Here is a 17,534-nt window from a genome sequence, read left to right on the forward strand (position 1 = left end):
TCACAAGATGACCACACACATACACCACTGGGCACACACAAAGGAAGAACACACATACATGATGACCCTGGCCAGCCTGCCTGCAATACTGTGTGCAGAAACCCACTCTGTGCTGGCAGTGCCCCCTAACCTGACGTGTACAATATAGCCAACATGAACAAATCAAGTAAATGACAACTGCTATCCATTGTAAATTGACACTATTGCCCCACAAGTATCTGGGTCAGGAAGAACTGAAGACCCTGTCACCCATGAAAAAAAGAGTAAGTGAGCCCAAACATTGACTATGTTGAAGTGCCACACAGACCATGTGGCACAGTAAACCATATACACCATATAAACCATATACACACAGCAAAATAACTTTATTCAGTAAGGACACTGACAAAATGGACAACTGGAGCAACTGTCTTTATTCATATATTGCACAGATAGGTACCATGAGAAGAGAAGAGTAAGGCACAAAATGCAGGGCATGTCCATGAGAAGCTGCACAGGCAAGGGCAAAACAGCAAGGCCAGTGGCCAGGGCAGAGTGCAGAGTATGTCCATGAGAAGCTGCACAGGCAAGGGCAAAACAGCAAGGCCAGTGGCCAGGGCAGAGTGCAGAGTATGTCCATGAGAAGCTGCACAGGCAAGGGCAGCACAGCAGTGAACAACAAGGTCAGTGGCCAGGGCAGAGTGCAGAGTATGTCCATGAGAAGCTGCACAGGCAAGGTCAAAAAAGCAAGGCCAGTGGCCATGGCAGAGTGCAGAGTATGTCCATGAGAAGCTGCACAGGCAAGGGCAAAACAGCAAAGCCAGTGGCCAGGGCAGAGTGCAGAGTATGTCCATGAGAAGCTGCACAGGCAAGGGCAAAACACCAAGGCCAGTGGCCAGGGCAGAGTGCAGAGTAGGTCCATGAGAAGCTGCACAGGCAAGGGCAGAACAGCAAGGCCAGTGGCCAGGGCAAAGTGCAGAGTAGGTCTATGAGAAGCTGCACAGGTAATGTGTGCAACTGTACCTTTCCATCGTCAGCAACACAGTCAGTGGGTAACAATGTGCAGTACAGGCCTATATGTGTGAGAGACGGGTGTGTGAGGGTGACCAACACTCAGACTTGGCTGTCAGGCGGACTGGGAGCTGGCTGTGTCTCGGGGACTGTCGGGGCACTTGACCGGGGAGAGAGCGGACCAGCTGAGGTAGAGCTAACAGTGGCTTGGCAAGCCAGAGGGCTCCTTGGACCAGGTGGTGTAGTGGCACGTGGAGGTGGAGTCATGCAGACGGGAGACACAGTGTGGCTGGGAGGTGGAGGAGGGGTGCCTTTCCACTTCTTGGGGATCCTAAATGGCTTGACTGATCAATGGGAAGTGGTGTGGACACAACAAGAACACTCACCACCAAAGCTGCATCAGGTGCAGACGCTGGCACCCCCTCTGGTGATGTGCTGGACCCAGCGGAACGCTTTGTCTGGCTTCACCTCTGTTCCCCTTCCCCTGCTTACTAGGTGTCACCCCGACAGTGCCCTCCTTCCCCTGCTTCACTGGGCTTGGAATGGGAGTCGAGGTGGTGGGTGAATCTGCCTTGGAGCCCTTCCTAGGTGTACCCTTGGCATGCACCACGTCCTTGGTGGGCACAGACACTTCTCTTTGCGAGATGCTTTAGGGGCAGGAGAGTCCTTGGATGGGAATGCCTCTGAGGCATGTGTGCCTGAGGTCTGCTGCTTTGCTTTTTGGCCCCTGGTGTCGCCAGACGGGCTTTTCTCTCTGCGCTCTGAGGTGGCTTTGGTCTTCTGTGGCGATGGTGTCTGCACCCGGGACCGCTTGGGTTGCTGCTGCTGTGTGCTTCATGTGCCGTATCGTGATTTTATTGTATGTGGACCATGGTCACTATCGTGATGTGGCCACTGCCAGGGGGGTGGCCAAAGGGACCGGAGCTGGACTGTGAGTATGTGCCTGTTGAAGGGCAGACGTCACTGTTGAGGACAAAGCCTGGACAGTCCGGTGCAGCCCACCCACGTCTGAATGTATGCCCTCCATAAAAGCAACCACCTGGGCCAATTCTTTGTCGTGGTCCATGAAGGTATTGAGGAGAGCTGTTTGGCCTACACACAGCTGGTGCAAAAGGTCCACAGACTCAGCACTGATGGCAGCAGGGGGGATAGGGGCAGGAGCAGCAGTGCCAGGAGTGAAGGACACTCTTCCCCTCTTACTGAGGCGGACAGGCAGCACCAGAGGAAGTGGCTGGAAGGGTGGGCACTGGCCGCTGTGTGGTGGAAGACGATGCAGAGTCCCCGTTCCCTGTGCCCGCCAACATGGATGCATCCCCACTGGCATCAGATGATGTGGTGCTTTGCGTATCAGGCTGGGACTCCTCCAGCAAACTCCTGTCCCCCTCTGATGCGCTGGTGACATCTGTGTCACTGGACTCCTGTGCAGCTGTTGTGTTGGTTTCACCCCCACTGGTGTCCGTCTCCTGTCCCTCCGTGACCACAGGAGATGCTGCATGAGAGAGAGAGATGTAGGGTCAGGTCAGTGGCAGCAACAGAACAAACATGCAAGCAATGCATAACAAAAGATGACCACATCTACATGTTGCACACCACCCTGTGCAATCACATCGTGCCAACTCACTATATAGACTCAATCAGTGCGTGGAAACTCAGGCATGAGTGAGTCATGTGATGACCACACAGCACAACACCCTGCTTGTGACTCTGTTCAACCAGGCACACAACTAGTTCTGAGCACACCTAGGGACATGATGGGGGCACACTACTTGTTGCCAATGACCGATCTGGATGGAACAGGAGGGGACAACACAGACACCGACTACAACATGACAGTCCACAATGCCCATTAGCCCATGCCACCCACCATGTTGTATTTTGGGGACAAAAGACTGGTGCACATTGTTGTCAGATGTCTGGGCCTCCCTAATCTGGGTGCATGCAATGGACGCATTGATAAAGGCACAGTCAGATCGGGCACACTGCTGTTCCCTCCCATGGGATTCCCAAGACTACACCAATGCAGAAGAAACCTGAAGAGCACAACTCAGAATGTAATGTGAAGGCACAGCTTCCAAATCAACTTTGTAAGTACAGGTAGGGTAAATGCATGCCACAGGCAAACAGGCCAGCAGCCACTTACATGTCACAGCATCACACTACCAACATCACAGAGGCCAGCGCTGGGACAGGCTCTGTACACATGCAGCCACTCCCTTCCAAAGTCAGACTCCCCAAATGCTCACCCCTGACTTGCTGCTGATGCTCCTTCAAACGTGCATCCAGCTCAGGCTGTGTCACCGCCAAGATGCGCCCCATTAGTGGTGTCATGCTGCGCTGTGCCAAATGCCCAGTGCGAGGAAGCAGCCCCAAGGTCATGTCCGCCACATTCTTTGCCAGCCGGCTGATGTCGTCCCATCTCTTGTGGCAGTGGGTGGGCCGTCGGTTTGAGACCCCCAGAGTTCGCACCTTCGCTGCAATGGCCCTCCACACAGCCTTACGCTGGTGTACCTTGAGCTGCAGGCATGGGAGACAAGAGGGGGAAATGATCAGTGACACAGTGTCATGTACCGACATCTATCAGTAGAGCAGCAAGATACAAACTCATCACATATCCAACAATATGTCTATCAGAGACTAGAATACATCTCACATGGTACATCTGCATGGGAAAAGCTGATGTAAAAGCATGCAGGTGTGAGGGGGAACACAGTACCTGCACATCTCACACACATGCAGGATGCCAGCACTGAAATACCTATGTAGCCTGCCCACATCTCCAGTCCATTGTTGGCTTGAGCAACATCACATGTCAACCTGTGTTTGAGGGTAGACTCACTGTGTCCAAGACTGTGCAGCCCTCAATGTCCCTGCCCTGTGAATAGATGACTGTGTCATGAATGTCACATTGAGGGACATGATCTCACAAATCAAAAATCCTCTTCACAGGGCCGGTCGTGTGCAGTCTACAGTGCTGAGATGGCCCATAGCTGGAGTGCAATGTGAAAAGACTGATGTAATACTCTGTAAGTGAAGTGATGTGTCCTTGTCTTTGTGGGCGGGGACTGTGCAGGCCAGCTGGGCTCACACAGAGATGGACAACAGGGGCGCACACAGCCATTCAGCCAAGCAATCACTGTCCTGACTCCTGCATGAACAACCTTCTGCATCACTGTATGGCTGACAACACAACACAGGTCACTCATACATACATGTGCAGGCAGGCAATCCTGTGGCATTGGGTGCACACACCTACCCCCTGGAGACAGCATGTCAGGCAGTACATGACACAACCCCACACTCCCAGGCACATACTGCATCAGTCCAACTACATGTGTGCCCCCCCTGCCCTACCCCCCCACTGTTGAGGACTTACCATTACATTTGGGGCACCATATAGCCTTGGCTACTGTGTGAGAACCTCGTCCACCAGGACCTCCAGCTCCTCGCTCGTGAAGGGACTGGCACGAATCTTCTCTGTCCTTGCCATCACTGTGGACATGAGACAACAGCAGCGGAATTGGGTGGTGAGGGGTCTCAGGCAGCAGTCCCTGGAGGCAGGAGCAGGTGAGGGGTCTCTGGCAGCAGTCCCTGGAGGCAGCAGCAGGTGAGGGGTCTCTGGCAGTAGTCCCTGGAGGCAGCAGCAGGTGAGGGGTCTAAGGCAGCAGTCCCTGGAGTCAGCAGCAGGTGAGGGGTCTCAGGCAGCGGTCCCTGGAGGCAGCAGCAGGCAGCAGGTGAGGGGTCTCTGGCAGCAGTCCCTGGAGGCAGCAGCAGGTGAGGGGTCTCGGGCAGCAGTCCCTGGAGGCAGAAGCAGGTGAGGGATCTCTGGCTTCAGGCTCTAGGAGCAGTGGAAATGTGAGGCTCACTCCCACACATATATAGCCCTCTGGGGTTGTTTCAAAGGTACCCTTAGTAGCACGCAGAAACGGAACAATTCAGCAAACCTAGTGATTACAAAGGAGTGCAAGTATTCATCACCATTTTAGTTGTTTCAAAGGTGCCAAGCTGCAGCAATTGGTGGTCCAGGTCTGCCTCTTTCAAATGCATCCAATGACCGCTTCCGCGGTGGTGGAGCACACCTATCGTCATCTTCAAAATTGCATCATGCCACCGCTATCAAGGTTCCCATTGGCTCTAGGGCAAGCTCCATGGCGGTGATGCACCGCAGGGGCCCGGTGTGCGCCAGCACGATGGTGCATCTTTCAAATGCATCCAATGAGCGCCTCCGCGGTGGCGGAGCACGCCTATCGTCATCTTCAAAATTGCATCATGCCACCGCTATCAAGGTTCCCATTGGCTCTAGGGCAAGCTCCATGGCGGTGATGCACCGCAGGGGCCCGGTGTGCGCCAGCACGATGGTGCATCTTTCAAATGCATCCAATGAGCGCCTCCGCGGTGGCGGAGCACGCCTATCGTCATCTTCAAAATTGCATCATGCCACCGCTATCAAGGTTCCCATTGGCCCTAGGGCAAGCTCCATGGCGGTGACGCACCGCAGGGGCCCGGTGTGCGCCAGCACGATGGTGCATCTTTCAAATGCATCCAATGAGCGCCTCCGCGGTGGCAGGGCACGCCTACCACGATTTTCAAAAATTCATCATGCCGCCACTATCAAGGTTTCCATTGGCTGTAAGGGCATGCTCCATGGCGGTGACACACCGCTTGGGCCTGGTGTGCGCTAACGCGATCGTGCATCTTTCAAATTAATCCATTGACTGCCTCCGCAGTGGCGGAGCACGCCTACCAAGATCTTCAAAATTGCATCATGCCACCGCTATCCAGGTTCCCATTGGCTCTAGGGCAAGCTCCATGGCCGTGATACACCGCAGGGGCCTGGTGTGCGCTACTGCAATTTTGAAGGCGGAGCATGCCAACCGCCATTTCCCCATATCTCCATGCCTATCACTACCGCACTTGTGTGAATGGGGGTGCTGGTGACACACCACTGGGGCCAGGCGGTAGCTGCCACGATATGGGTGCCATACAATGGCAATGGCCATCTGGCAAACATCAACAGTGCACAGTACCCACATGGGCAATGGCACATCATTGTGCACACTATGCCAATGTTCCATTTACTCCACTGGTGACTACACATGCCATGTTTGTGTGTGTGATTTTGAAGATTGGCCTGTACTCACTCACATGTCACTTATGAAATTGATGGTCGTGTAGGCAGGACAGTGTTGTTCTGGACTCTACAATGTGTACACATGTCAATGTGTTGAGGTGCAGTGACAATCGCAGCAATGCTCGTCTCAATGAATGATGATCTATTTTGCATGGCCTCTCATGTCTGCTCATGCACACATTCGTCATTCCTGCGCCGACTGTGGTCATTGTGTGGTGGATGTGTGCCGGGTTGAAATGACGCATGAAGGTGTGATGGGTACAGCAGCTAGGTAGGACACAGTGGGGTTGATTTGTTACACATATGCTGGATGCTATACTCTCAGGTGTGTCCATGTGAAATGTGGCCATATCCCTAAGTGCATTCATATTGACCAAGGTAGTGTTTGAGGTACTTGTTTTGTGTAAGTTTACAGGTGTGCCCTTTGTGTAGCTGAAGGTGTCCCTACATGTAAGCTGGTCTGTTACTCAATATTGATTGCAGTCATTGTTGTCGTTGTGTCATCCAGAACGTGAGATGCTGTGCTCATCTCATGATGTATTGCATTGACATGTGTCCACTTTCATCTCAAATAGGAGGAGGCCAAATTTGATTCGTCACTTGACGGTGCTGGAGGACATGGAGGATGTGGCGATCATCCAGAAATGCCGTCTGGATAGAGCCACCCTAAAAACCCTTTGTGATCTGTTGGAGCCACACCTGCAGCCTAGCCGGACATATCCAACAGCTTTCACCCCTACTTATAAGGTGATGGCGGCCCTGCATTTTTTTGCCACTGGTTCGTTCCAAGAGACAGTGGCCAGCGCTGATGGGATGTCACAACCGATGTTCAGCATGGTGCTCCGTGATGTTGATGTACTGTCCGCCATGATGATATACAAGGACAGATGCATCCATTTCCCCAGGGGTGCTGAATTGCCAGCTGTGAAGGGAGACTTCTATCCCCTTGGACACATCCCCAATGTTGTTGGTGCCTGTGAGGGCACCCATGTCGGGCTTGTGCCACCACAGGCAAGTAAGCACATTTACAGGAATCGCAAACATTACCACTCCATAAAGGTGCAAGTGGTGTGCCTGGCAGACATGAACATATCCCACGTGTGTGCCAAATTCCCAGGCTCTGCCCATAACTCCTACATTCTGCGGAACAGCATTGTGCCCCAGCTGATGGCTAATCTGCTTCCCAAGCGTGCATGGATTGTGGGTGAGTATGCCCAGTATGACGTGCTGGGTGTGTGATCTGCTGCCCTCTGCGTCAGCGACATTGCAATGCATGTTTGTGTTTGTCATACCTAGGTGACTGCATATCCCAACCGTCCCTGGTTGCTGATCCCACTGGAATCCCAGGACCCCCGCTGAATTCTGCTACAATGAGGCACATGGGAGGACACGTGGTGTGGTGGAGCGTACTTTTGGTCTGCTCAAGTCACGTTTCTGCTGCCTGGACAAGACCGGAGGTGCACTGGCATACTCGCCCAGGAAGGTGTGTCAGATTGTAGTGGCATGCTGCATGCTCCACAACCTAGCCATTCGCAAGGAGATTCCCCTGCTCCTGGATGATGGTGAGGACCCAAGGCCCCAGCCTGCAAACCAACCCATGTCCAGTGATGAGGACAGTGGAGAGGAGGAAGGTGTTGACCTGTGTGAACAGCTCATCACCCGCTACTTCACTTGAAGGTGGGTGACAATGTACAACATACGGAACAGCATTGTGCCCCAGCTGATGGCTAATCTGCTTCCCAAGCGTGCATGGATTGTGGGTGAGTATGCCCAGTATGACGTGCTGGGTGTGTGATCTGCTGCCCTCTGCCTCAGCGACATTGTAATGTATATTTGTGTTTGTCATACCTAGGTGACTGCATATCCCAACCGTCCCTGGTTGCTGATCCCACTGGAATCCCAGGACCCCCGCTGAATTCCGCTACAATGAGGCACATGGGAGAACACGTCGTGTGGTGGAACGTACTTTTGGTCTGCTCAAGTCACGTTTCTGCTGCCTGGACAAGACCGGAGGTGCACTGGCATACTCGCCCAGGAAGGTGTGTCAGATTGTAGTGGCATGCTGCATGCTCCACAACCTAGCCATTCGCAAGGAGATTCCCCTGCTCCTGGATGATGGTGAGGACCCAAGGCCCCCGCCTGCAAACCAACCCATGTCCAGTGATGAGGACAGTGGAGAGGAGGAAGGAGTTGACCTGTGTGAACAGCTCATCACCCGCTACTTCACTTGAAGGTGGGTGACAATGTACAACATACCCATTGTCTGCTGATATTGCTGTTGTCGTGAAGGGGTATGTGAGAATTGTAACAGCAGCCAGTTGTAGACTGAGCAGTGGTTGGCAATGTTTCTGGGACAGGTCATTTGGGAACATCTACAGGACGTGTATGTTGACGCTTGTTGCCCATTGTGACGTCTGCATGTTGGGTTATCCTGATGGTAGGTGTTGTGTGTTGTCTGTGATGCCACACCCAGACCAGTGAATGTTGTTCTGTTGTGTTTCCCTAGGTGCCTTCAACTTCTCCTTGCCTACATACAGCCCATACTCCTGGTAAATTGTGATCTTGTTGAAGACTGTACATCCTGCAATAAAGACAGAGCAGACACGACAACATGTGTGTAAGGCTATATTATTTGCAATGGTGACATGTGACAGGGTGTACATTTCCATTGAGGTGGTGGTGGAGCACTGAGTTGACAGTTATGGTAAATGAAATAATTGAGTAGTCACCTCATTGATGTGGTGACCCAGTCCAACAGACAGATGCCATTCACAAGGCAGTGTGGGGGAAGGACAGTCCAAAAAGTCAATGCAGTGGTGAAGAGGGTTGCCATCAAGGCTGGCTCCAATACTGGCGTCTGGCAGGTGCTTAGCCTCCAGATATCCCAGGGTCTTCTTAGGACGGCCCCTTGGTCACTTGGCAGGGAGTGCCCTGCTGCCGGGCCAGTGGGGTCTGAGGACTCACCCCTCTCAGTGGGCGCAGGGGAGGATGGTGAACTGTCATCCTGCAGCCCACCAAAGGGAGGTGGAGGTGTTGGTTGTGGCGCAGGCCTGTCCCTCACTACCGCCACTTGCTGGCCCAAGAGGTCCACAATTTGTCCCATGCGGGTGTCGATGGACCTCATCAGCAGGATGAGCTCGTGCAACAGTTCGTCCAACCATCCCGTTCGTCTCTGAGCCTGTTCGTATGCGCCAAGGACTCTGGTGATTTGTTCCAGGGATTGGGTCCCAGCCTCCTGATGTCTGTGGGTGACCCTGCCCCTCCCACCTGCCCTGCTGCCATGGACCTGTTGCCTCACCACTGTGGGCACCCACATCCTCTCCCTGCCCTCCTCCGTCGGTGGTGTGGGGTGGTCATCCTCTGAGACAGGGAGGGTGTTGCAGGCAGCACTGGTGGTGGTTGTGGTGGTGGCCACACAGGCCGTAACAGCAGGGGTCTGCAGTGAAGTTGTTATTGCCGCAGATGTGGTGGGGGGGACGATGGGGTCCTAAGACCTGTTGCTCTCTGGCACACCAGATGGGCCGGCTTCAAGCTCATCGTCCAGGGAATCCTGGGAGTCAACATCCGAGAGTCCATGTACCGGGGGGGAGATTGGCTCTGCAGGTTGCTGGTGTTGTCCTCTGCAGTGAGTTCTTGGTCACCTGTGGATCAGATGGGAAAATGGTCATCGCAGTGCACCCTGCAAGCTTTGTTTTAGCTGTTTGTCATTCACTTTTTGTACACTGCACAATTGACTGATCATCACATTGTTTACTATGTGCACTACTGTGCTTCCTGACATGATGCAGTGGTACATTCATTACTTGTCCATGGTGTGAGATGGAAAGGCATACCATGCGACACATGCATAATTCATGATTACAGGGACCTGTTGCCATCTAGGGACTGGCACAACATGTTTTTCATTGAGGACTCTTTGTTGATTTGTCTGACCTGGCAGGCGTCACATCTGGCCATGGACTGGCCATTGTCATCTCCTGCATACCTTTGTCCTGTCTTGATTTGTACCACCACACATGCTTTCGTATTTTTCAAATGGTCCTTGTTGCACTTGCCCCATGGCGATGCAAATGTCAATAGGTGCTCTGCATGATTGTGCCCAGACTTTCTTCTACATGTGCATTGGTGTGTCACACTTTGGTAGCTGTGACCGTTTCCTTAGCTTACCTGTGTGCACACTGTGCGTGGAAATGGGGTAGGTGTGCATATTTGTGCAATGAGAGGGCTGGTGTTGTCTTATGGCACCATTTCTTTTGTGACGAATGTGTGGGTGCACGTACTGGCTACTTACCTGTAATGTGCTCACATTTGGCTTTATGTGACACATCTGTGTGTGCGTGGTGGAGGCTTACATCCTGCTCAGTGGGGTCACAAGACAGAATAACATGTCTACCTACCTGTAAGTTTGTTGGGTATACTGCAATGGCTTCCAACTGCTTCTGGGTGGGGGAGTGCTCCATCCTGCTGAGGTGTGGGACAGGGGGCATGGTGGGAGTAGTGGTACAGGCCTCCCACCCCCAGACACCCTCCCAGCCAAGATGGCTACCTACCTGTAAGTTTGGTGTACTGCAATGGCTTCAAACAGCTCTGGGTGGGGGAGTGCTCCATCCTGCTCAGGTTTGGGACAGGGGGCATGGTGGGAGTAGTGCTACAGACCTCCCACCCACAAGCACCCTCCCAGGCAAGATGGCTACCTACCTGTAAGTTTGTTTGGTGTACTGCAATAGCTTCCAACTGCATCTGGGTGGGGGGAGTGCTCCATCCTGCTCAGGTGTGGGACAGGGGGCATGGTGGGAGTAGTGGTACAGGCCTCTCACCCACTAACACCCTCCCAGGCAAGATTGCTATCTACCTGTAAGTTTGTTTGGTGTACTGCAATGGTGTCCAACTGCTTCTGGGTGGGGGAGTGCTCCATCCTGCTCAGGTGTGGGACAGGGGGCATTGTGGGAGTAGTGGTACAGGCCTCCCACCCACAAACACACTCCCAGGGAAGATGGCTACCTACCTGTAAGTTTGATGAGGGTAATGTAATGGCTGGCACTTGCTTCTGGGTGGGGTGGGGGGAGGGCTCCATCCTGCTGAGGTGTGGGACAGGGGGCATGGTGGGAGTAGTGGTACAGGCATCCCACCCCCAGACACCCTCTTAGGCAAGATGGCTACCTACCTGTAAGTTTGTTTGATGTACTGCAATGGCTTCCAACTGCTTCTGGGTGGGGGAGTGCTTCATCCTGCTCAGGTGTGGGACAGGGGGCATGGTGGGAGTAGTGGTACAGGCCTCCCACCCCAAACACCCTCCCAGGCAAGATGGCTACCTACCTGTAAGTTTGATGAGGGTAATGTAATGGCTGACACATGCTTCTGGGTGGGGGTAGGGCTCCATCCTGCTGAGGTGTGGGCCAGGGGGCATGGTGGGAGTTGTAGTGCTGTCTACCTGTACACATGCCCCCATGGTAATGTTGGTAGCTACGTTTGGGGTGAATGTGAGTGGGTGAATGTTGGATCTGTGAGACATGTTTTTGTGAGTGTGTGGTGCAGATGGATGAGATTTGTCCTAGGTGGTGTAGCTTTGTAGTTGTACAAGGCAGTACATATCAGTGTGGTGGTAGTCATTTGTTGGTACTTACCAGCCTCCACTCCCCCGGCTACTCCTGTGAGACTCTCTGGATGCAGTATGGCAAGCACCTTCTCCTCCCATGGTGTGAATGGTTTTGGTGGAATGGGAGGGCCACCGCCAGTCCTCTGAGCCAGCTCACGGTTCTTGCTTCTTTTCTCTTTGACAACCCTCTTCAGATCATGCCACCGCTTCATGATCTCCTTTTTGGATCTTGGGGTGGTCCCTACTGCATTGACCCTTTGGACTATTCTTGCCCACATTTGTGTCCTTGTGGCAAATGGTGTCTGTTGGACCAGGCTACCAAACAGTTGTGGTTCCACTCTGACTATCTCATTTACCATGACTGTCAACTCACTCTCAGTGAATTTGGGCATTTTCTGTGTTGCCATGTTGTGTGGTGTGCAAAGTGGTTGTGGGTGCAGGGGTGTGAGTGGTGGTGGTGCTGTATGTGGTGTGGCTAGTGATGTTGTGTTTTTTGCCTCTCCTTTAAGCTGGGGTGTGTGTCCCTTCTTTCCTTGAGTATTTCAAAGAATTGTGATCAGGGAAGGGGCTGGTTTTATACTCCGCTATGTGGGTGTGTCCAAATGGTGTATTGCTGTCAGGTGTGGTGTGTGTTCTCCTGGGGAATGTTTTTTTCTTTTTGCCATGTGGTTGTGTCATTGGGGTGTGTTTTGTGTATTTGGGGGGCATGGCTAGTTTGCGGTGTGCACTTTTTAGCCTTATTGTGGGTTTTTTGCATCATCCGCCATATTTCTCACAGATCGTCCGCAGCGATGGCTGTGCTGCAGCTCTTCCGCTGGCTCTCCCATTCATCCCAGTGTGCGACCGTGGCAGTCGGAAACATCGGTACGTACCGCTGGACCATCGGGGATATCCTAATTTCCCGTGCGGTGTTTTTCTGCCGTGTATCCGACCGCCGCGGACGGATTTTGGCAATCACCGCCGGCTACGGGCGTTTTTCTTTGCCCCGTTCCGCCACAGTCTGTGTTTTTTGGCGGATGGTCCTAATTTGGCCGCTGGTTTTTCCATGGTGCCGGCGGGCGGTTGTTTTCCGCTTCCATAGCGGTCGGGGTGGTTTTCCGACCGCCATCCTAATAGGCCCCTTAGTGTTTAACAGGACTTCAATGTATTTCTCTTACCTAATGATTAAATGCCATATAATCCACCATAGTTTTTTTATTAGTACTTCTTAACGGTTGTTTCCAGGGTTGTCACTTCACTCTATTTTTATCGGCCTGACCTGTATGTGTAAGTCCAGCAAAATAGCAATATTTGTAAAAACAGTGAAATCTGGCATTTTTTGTCTTTGGGAGCTTAAGCCCTAAAACAGCAAACACATGAATTAAATAAAAAATACTTGAGGGCTGTCTAAATCGTTTCAGAAGGATTAACAAAACAGAGGGATAATTGTGATAGTGCTTTTTTTAGGCCGAAGCCTATCTTACAGTGCAGCTCTCTGGTCGCTGAAGACTTCTTGGTAACATTTTGAAAGCTGACATAAGAAAGCATTCCACCTATTGCTTACCATTAGCTTTGTGGTTTGTAGCTCACTTTTGCTTTCTTTCTAATTGCTGGCTTTTTTTGTTTGAGTTTGTCCAGCATGTCTTTGTCCAACCAGTGGAGCATAGGTTGTTTACTGTATTCTTCCACGAGTACTCACTTTCTGTCCCGGACTTTACCATTTTGTTGTTATTTTGTCACGTTTTCTGCACAATTCAAAGACAGAGGTCAAACATCAGGCTCTTTCTTCTGAGGAAGCATGGTGTTTACTTTTATTTCTATGACTTCAGAGTTAGAGGACTTATCTGACAGTCTGGGGGTGTGAAGGCAAAGGAGTTTTTCTAGCATACAACAACATTTCAATTTCTGTAATTGAACTGTGCAAAAAGTTCAGAATATATCAGACTTGGGAAAGCACAAATTAAGCCGATTTTTTTTGTATTATTAAAGTGTGCAGGAAACAAACATTTTAATCCAATCAAAACAAATCAATATACTAGGTGATTCCATTTCCACGCATTATGATTTGTGCGCTGTGTAGTTTTATCAGCAAAACGGTATGTCTGTGCAAATGTAATGGTCATTTCAATTGAAAATGTGTTGTCTGGAATGACAGTGCACTACCACACCATGCATTTTCCACTCCACTATACTCTGCACGACTCCACCCCATTGCACTCTACTGTGCACTACTACACTCTACGTCTCTCAACTCTACACCACTCTACTTTATGCCAATGCAGTCTATACTACTTTGCACCACTGCACCCTTCGCCACTGCACTCTACATCACTCCAGTCTAGACCACTCCACTCTACTCTACACCACTCTACGCCGGTGCACTCAAAGCCACTGTACTCTACGCCACTCTGCTCTACACCACACTACTCTACTCCATTGCACTCTATACCACTCTACACCATTGCATCAGTAGCGGCCCGTGGAGGGAGTTCCGTGAGGCGGGGCGGTGGAGGGGAAGGGTGGGGGTTAGTAAACACCGGAATATGGATGAGGGAGGTAATCAAACAATTAAATAAATAAAATGAATTTCGTTGCTTGCGCTGCATCGCATTGTGCGATGCAGCGCGCACAACAGAATTTGTTTTATTAATTTAATTGTTTACTCACCTCTGTTCGTCCATATTCCAGTGTTTACTACCCCCCACCCTGCCCCTGCACCTCCCCCGCCCGCCTCACGGAACTCCCTCCACAGGCCGCTGCTGCATTGCACTCTACGTCACTACACTCTACTCTAGTCTTCTGTGCACCACTGTACTCTACGCCACTGCTCTCTACGTTACTCTACTATACACCACTCTACTCTCTTCCAGTGCACTCTACACCACTGCACTTTGATACTCTACTCTGCAATGCTGCACTCTCCACCACGGAACTATATGCCACTCTATTTTGCACAACTGCACTCTGCTCTAAGCTACTGTACTTTATGCCACTCCACTGCACTCTGTGGCAATGCATTCTATGCCATTACACTCTACGCCACCCTACTCTGCATCACTCCACTCTACGCCACTCTAATCTACTCTGCACCAATGCATTAGATTACACTGCACTCTGTCCCTCTTCGCCAATCTACTCTACACCACTGCACTTTACCCTACACTACTACACTCTACTCCACTTCACTCTACTCTAAAACAATCTACTCTGCGTGACTGCACTCTATTCTGCTCCAGTCCATGCCACTGCAATCTACTCTGCACCACTGTATGTCATTGCACTCTACGCCAGTCTACTCTGCACCCCTGTACACTATGCCACTATACTCTACTCTGCAATACTCTACTCTATGGCACTGCACTGTATGCCACTGTACTGTATGCAACTCTATTCTACACCATTACACTTTATGCCACTCTCTTCAACTCTGCACCACTGTGCTCTACGCTACTGCTCTCTACACCACTTTACTGTGTGCCACTCATCGCCACTACACTCTAAGCTAATGCACTTTGTGGCACTCTACTCTACATCACTAGACTCTACGACACTCTACTCTGCAACACTGCACTCTCTGCCACTGAACGCTACACTGCTTTACTCTGTACCACTCTAATCTACACTGCACTCTGTGCCATTGCACTCTGCGACACTAAACTACACGCCACTCTACACTACTCCACTCTACGCCACTTTACTCTGCTCTGAAACAATCTACTCTCCGCCACTTTACTCTATGAAATCTACAGTGCACCACTCCACTATACACCACTCTACTCTAACCACTGCACTCTGCGCCACTCTGCAATGCTGCACGCTCCGCCACCGAATTCTATGCCACTCTATTTTGCAACACTGCACTCTACTCTAAGCTACTCTATTCTACTATAAACCACTCTACTGCACTCTACGCCAATGCATTCTACGCATTACAATCTACACCACTCTACTCTGCACCACTCCACTCTACACCACTGCTCTCTATACCATTGCAGTCTATTCCACTCTATTCTACACTGCACTAATGCGCTACTCTACTCTACCCCACTGCGCTGTACCCTGCATCCCTCCACACTACTCTGCACCACTCCACTCTACGCCTCTACGGTCTACTCTGAAACAATCTACTCTAAGTGACTGCACTCTATGATACTCCACTGCAATCTACGCTACACCATTCCGCGTAACTCTACTGAGCACCACTGCACACCACTGCACTCTACGTACGTCTACTCTGCACCATTGTACACTATGACACTATAATCCACTCTGCAATACTCTATTCTATGCCACTCTACACCATTGCACTTTAGTCACTGCACTCTACGTCACTCTGTTCAACTCTGTGCCACTGTACTCTACACCACTGCTCTCTGCACCACTCTATTCAATGCCACTACAATCTACACTAAAGCACTCTACTCAACACCGCTCCATTCTACAACACTCTACTCTACAACACTGCATTCTCCTCCCTGAACTTTACACCACTACACTCTATGCCACTGCACTCTAGGCCAATCTACTCTAAACCACTGTAATCTACTCTGAACCACGGCATCTTATGCCCCTGCACTCTACTTTACACCACTGCACTCTACAGTGTATCATTCGGCTCTATGCCACTTCACTCTACTCTGAAACAATCTACTCTATGCCATTACACTCTGACACTGCACTATATGCCGTCCTACTCTACTTTGTGCCACTGCACTCTACTCCAGTGCAATCTACGCTGTGCCATTCTACTGTGCACCATTCTACTCTAGGCCACTGCAATCTACACCACTCAACTCTAAACTACTGCACTCTACTTCACTGTACTCTATGCCAATGCATTCTACACCACTTTACTCAAAACCGATGCACTGTGTGTTAAACCACTGTGCTCTGCACCACTGCCCTCTACTCTGAAAGATGTTGAGAAAGAATATTGAGTTGAAAATATCGACTTATACCAACATCGAGTTGTAAATATCGTGATTCAGAAATATCGTGGTCAAGAATTTCGAATTTAAGGTAAGAAATATTGTTTTTAAAAATATGGAAGTCATTAATATTGTTTGCAAAAATATAGTTATTTAAAATATCGATTTTTTTAAAATTAGTGTTATATATTTTAGTTTATATTTTAAATGTACGTGATGTATGATTTTTGTAAAAGTATTGTTTATGTTTTTTAATATATGTGTTACATTTTTAGTAGTTATCAATCTTATTTTAACAAAATTTTGCGTTTTTTTGTTCTGTAGCGGGTTGTGGGTTTACGGGGAATAGGGTAGGAAGTAATTTAATTATAATAAATTAATGATTTGTTTTATTTATTTAATTTCGATTTTATAGTGTTAATTGGGGTAGTAATGTATTTGCAATTAATTATTAATTGGTTGTTAATTAAAATTAATTAATTGATAATTATAGTAATTGTGTATTTTTTTAGATACAGGTTGTAGGGTTTATGGGGTAAAGGGTGGGAAGTAATTTACTTTTGATTAATTAATAATTAGTTGAGTTATAGTTAGTTGCTTGAAAATGAATTATGGAAATTGTGTAATTAATTTTAAGTGCGGGTGGTGGAGTTTATAGGGGTAAAGGGTGGGAAGTAATGTATGTTTAATTAATTAATTAGTTGTTAATTTATATTAACTAATTGATTAATTATGGTAATTGTGAGATTTCTTTTAGGTGTGGGTTGTGGGGTTTATAGGGTGAAGGATGGGAATATTTTTTTTTTAAATTAATTAATAATTAGTTCTTAATTAATTGAAAATCAATTATGGAAATGTCTAATTAATTTTATGTGCGGGTTGTGGGGTTTATAGGGGTAAAGGGTGGGAAGTA

Source organism: Triturus cristatus, chromosome 1_1 (assembly GCF_964204655.1).
Source record: "Triturus cristatus chromosome 1_1, aTriCri1.1, whole genome shotgun sequence".
Taxonomy (NCBI): Eukaryota; Metazoa; Chordata; class Amphibia; order Caudata; family Salamandridae; genus Triturus; species Triturus cristatus.